The 4,919-nt window shown below is 30.0% G+C and overlaps 1 long non-coding RNA gene across 1 annotated transcript; it reads right to left on the bottom strand.

Moving 5' to 3' along the window:
- Positions 1–1,466: 1,466 nt before the first annotated feature.
- On the bottom strand, positions 1,467–4,507 carry LOC11424052 (uncharacterized). The gene is made up of 6 exons (XR_003007541.2): positions 4,387–4,507; positions 3,780–3,865; positions 3,616–3,707; positions 3,062–3,281; positions 2,503–2,767; positions 1,467–1,740 (listed from the first exon to the last, which is right to left on the bottom strand). It is a non-coding gene; the product is annotated as an uncharacterized lncRNA (long non-coding RNA).
- Positions 4,508–4,919: the final 412 nt, after the last annotated feature.

Raw genomic sequence — 4,919 nt, 5'->3', positions numbered from 1 at the left:
GTATATTTATTTGTAATCTCTTTAGTTTTTTCTTGTGTTGTGTTTTGTACTTTCCAGTAGAAATATATGATGGATCAAGTGATTTGCGTTAAGTTGATAATTGAAATATAAATTGGAAGACTAAAATTTAGTATCCGATTTTCTCAGCTGCTTTGGTATAGCTTCATAGTTCTTTGGCTTCCACTATATAAAGGTTTAATCTTGCTCTTCCAAAATATTATAGTGTACTTTGTTGAGATTAGATAATTATCAATTCCAAATATAAATCTATTCTCCAAGTTGGGATATTAAAATGTTCTCCTAAGCAGTACTTTTTTTTTTCTTTCCGTATTGGAATTTATGATAACTGATACGGTAAAGATACTAATGTAACCGATCCTTTAAAGATACTAATGTTGAGATTATGATAACCGATATGGTAAAGATACTAATGTAACTTCAAACGTAGTCTATAGAGAAGTATTTCGTATTTTATAATTAATTATGTTAATGTTAAGTGAACTGTATGTATCATACAACTTCTCTATAACATTGGAAACTTCTGAAGACTTGGAGGATATATAATATAATTAATTAAATTAATTATGTATCGGTTAATTTCGTAATTAATTAAACTTATGATGACTTAGAGGATATATAATATAATTAATTAAATTAATTATGTATCGGTTAATTTCGTAATTAATTAAACTTCTGAAGACTGGGAGAATATATAATATGATGAAAGGTCAACAGAAAGACAAAGCTCTAATTAGAAGTTGTCTGTTTTAATCAATATAACACCAAACTTTAAAGACAAGAGGTGAATCAATTTTGAACATTGGTATTGAACAATACTACCCGGTGTCAAATTGGTTAAACTAATTTAACTTCTTAATAAAAAAATGTTCTTGAAGAATAAAGACCCATAAAAACAGTTGGCAATCACCTAGCTTCATTCTAGGATTTGAAGAATAAAGACCCATAGAAACAGTTGGCAATCACCTAGCTTCATTCTATGATCTATCATGCCATTCAAAAAACAACATCAATAGAAGATACGTAAGAAGAAATTTAATACTCTTTTGTCTGTGTTGCACACATTTTTTAGTGTTGCTAATTGCATATTACGAAAAGGGCTAATTTTGATCAAACATCAATGGTATTTAAACAACCCAAAACTTTTCTTACATCCATTCAAATGCCATTTTATTTCTATCTCTCACTTCTTATAACATCACTACTTTTCTCTTTTTTTTTTTTTGTTTAATGGTGTATACACCCACATGAGGTGTAAATATAACATTTTCTATGTTCAAATCCAGCTACCACGGTAGATTTTTTTATTTTTTTTTAGATATTGTAGACATTATTTAACACCACTTCGGATTTAAAAAAAAAAAACCAAAATGGGATTTTTTTTTCCCGCTCCTACCACCCTAATACTTATGAAAGGTATTTTCAATTGAAAAAAAGAGATGGTCGGAGTTTAGACCATATAATTAGTAGACATTACAATTACTAGCCAATTTGAAAAGAAAAACAAAATCAACGGTATAATTTGAATTCATAAATGAAATAAACCGAATCAAAAGCTATGTAAAAGATAATTTGAAACATGATCAATATCAATAAATAAAATTTTTGAGTTCCATTTTTATGGAGCCACCCTTTTGAACTTCTGACTTAACATCCCACAAAGTAGACTTTCTTTTCCCTCCGCTGAAAGACTTTCTTCTTCCTTTTGATCATTCGAAACATCTGAAAATAGAAAGAAACATACGATTGAAAAATCTATACGACAATTAGCTAGAAGAGTTGAAAAACAAAAAACCGAGCATCTAATACAACAGATAAATACAACACATTAAAGTGAGAAGCATTCAAAGAAAAAAGGATACATGAATACTTATGTTCATAAACTTGTCAAAGATATAAAATAGAATTGCTGCTGCCAATAATTTCAGTTGTTGATTCTACAAGAGAATAGTTTTTTATTTTGATAATTACAAATACTATTTGAAAGAATGATAAGATATCATACAAAAAGGAAAAATGAAAAGAAAAAAAAAAAAAACAAGCCATGGTGAATAAAAATTCAACAAAGTTATTTAGTTTCTTAAAATCTGAATATAGTAAAGTTTAACCAAGAGTAGAACATCAAAGATAAACAATTAACACAACCATATCCCATAAAAAATGTCAAAGCAAAAAAAAAACATCATACCAAGAAGTGTTTTCATCCAATGCAATTAGTTACTTATAGACAGAGAAAACATATTGAATCCAAAAATATCATGTTTATCCCAAAACAAAATGAAGTAAGTTTGCATTAATTTTTTGATCATTGGACATAGTTTCAAGAAAATCGTTACTCATTTGGGAATATCGTTACTTGACATTTACTAGTAAGTGTAAAAAAAAAAACAGACATTTACTTGCCAATCAGAAAAGCAAAACAAAGTCAAGTCGTAAATGATTTAAACTGAAACAGCAACCATGTAAATGATAATTTTTTAGTACCGTTTTTATGGAACCAACAAACGAGATCGATGGTGCCATTCAAACTCAAAGATTAGGTTTAGATATCTTTTAGCCAAAAAGACAGCAATGGCGGCTGAACAGCTTCTTGAACACTTCAAATGTCTGATGTCACTTGAAATCATGTATGATTCCGTTATCCTCTCCTCTAGTCAGACCTTAGGCCAATATCTCGGTTTCTCTTAGCACAGTGTATGATGATGGGATATGTATAGATATGTTGCTCAATATCTAGACAATAATAAGACTGCAACCAAAATACAACACAGTCAAGTGATAGACATTCAAAGAAAAATACTAATTAATTGTTTACATGAATACTAATTAATTTTCTCTCTATGTCAGAGATATAAGTAGAATTGTTGCTGCAAATATTTTCACTCCGGTACTGCTGCAAGAGGATAATTTTTTTATTTTTAGAAGAATTAAAAATACTATTCTAAAGAATATTGATTCCTAAAAGAAAAGATTATCAAACGGTGGTGGACGAAAATTCAACAATATTATTTAGTTTCTAAACGAAATTCACACAAACTTTTACCATAGTATAGTGAAGCCTCAGCCTTCCTCTGTTGCTTCTTCAACTTCCTCTAGGATGGCTTTCACTTCAGAAAATGCTTGAGCAGAATATGTGGCTGCCTCTTGTGCAGGCAGGGACATTATCATTGCTAACTTAGACTGTGTAGGGCTATAGCTCAAATCCCTATTAGAGGCATTAATTTGCCTCCCTTCCAACATTGCGTAATCATGTACTGTTTCACCTGAAATATAAAACTCAACCCCATGAGTATGATCTCTAATGGAAACCAGTAAATATGACATCCAAAAATGAGAATAGCATCCAACTATGGCTCACAATAAATGTATAACTCTAAATGAAGAAAAAATATTGATTCCTAAATATTATAAAGAAAAAAAACTATTTTTGATTCATGTCAGAAAATACTAATTTTGTCTAAGTCTACACTAAAAAATGTAGGAAATTTTTTGACTCGATATCGATTTAAATATTTGATTAGAAGAGTTAATGAACATATAATTAATAAGTCAATAATGCGAGTAAACATATAAGTGTTTAAAATGAAAACAACATACATCTCCAATGCTTCCATCACAAATCTTTAGATCGAAAGCAGCAACCATGCCTTCATAGATTAGGGTTTTCAAGTCATCGATATGAAGTGGCTCTGGGAAGGAACAATGTATAGAATCAGAATAAAACAAATTCGAGTTATAAACTGGAATTAAGTGATTTTTACCATTGGATTGAGTGAACCAATAACGGATTTCGTCAATGAGTTTTTTAGCTTTGAGGTGAGAGTTTTTGCCACCTTGTTGGTAATCCCTGCATCACACATATCACCATGTACCAAAATCCTCAGTGCAAACATTTCGTGAATAAAGAGGGTACTATTAACATTTACTTTTTGATACTCTATATAGTAGATAAGAGTTTCATCTCTTTCAGGATAAGCATAAATATGAGTGTCAATACCTAATAAATATGAAAAGTACAAATGATATGTGTATGTTATTCAAGCATATACCTCAAAGAAAGTCAAAGGTTAACTAGTAAATATTAGATTTTGCTTTTTAAGTTAGCATAAGTTTTTGTTGATAAAACTAATTTTCAAAAATGTTTTTTAAAAAAACTTATATCTCATAACATACTCATACAACACACAATTCTTAACAGTTTTGCAAAAGGTTAAAGTTCTTGCCTATTCTACAAATTAAGATGGTGGTGGCTACTAAATTTTTTTTGGTGGATACTAGATACGAAGTATCTTCCAACAATTGTGATTCACCATGTTATGAGACCTAACCTCATTGGCTTGAGAAAGAGAGCAGATTTGAGAAACATACCATATGCAGACATCTACTTGAGCTCCTGACATGTTTACTCACATTCACTTTTTTAATCAAAGAAATTACACTTGTTGTTGAAATCGAAATCATTATCAAGGAACAACATCCAATCTCTACAATGAAGCTGCAACAATTTTAGCAGAAATTAGAGGAAAATAGGTTACAAATTAATCTGACTACAAAAAAAGTGGAATTAGATCTAAGGCATACCTGTTTGTAGTTAAACATACCAAGGGTTCGCTCATGACAGCTTTTTGTTTACATTTGGTGGAATGGAAGGAACAAAAGGTAAAAGTAATAAGTTGCGGAAGAGGGTTAGGGATAGCAGTGGCAGATAATAGTGTGAGAGAGAGCAGCAGCGGCAAGTGAGATTGGTTTCTTTGAAAACCCTAATTTGTTTTTTGACAATTTGAAAACCCTTATTATCTCTATATGTCTATATATCTCTATGTAATAAACATTTAACTTCCTTCAAATTAAAAGAACACGTGATATCTTCATATTTCTCATCTCATTTAATGTTTTCTTAA

Source organism: Medicago truncatula, chromosome 8, assembly GCF_003473485.1.
Source record: "Medicago truncatula cultivar Jemalong A17 chromosome 8, MtrunA17r5.0-ANR, whole genome shotgun sequence".
NCBI classification, from domain to species: Eukaryota; Viridiplantae; Streptophyta; class Magnoliopsida; order Fabales; family Fabaceae; genus Medicago; species Medicago truncatula.
This window is presented reverse-complemented; position numbering and strand designations above follow the sequence as displayed.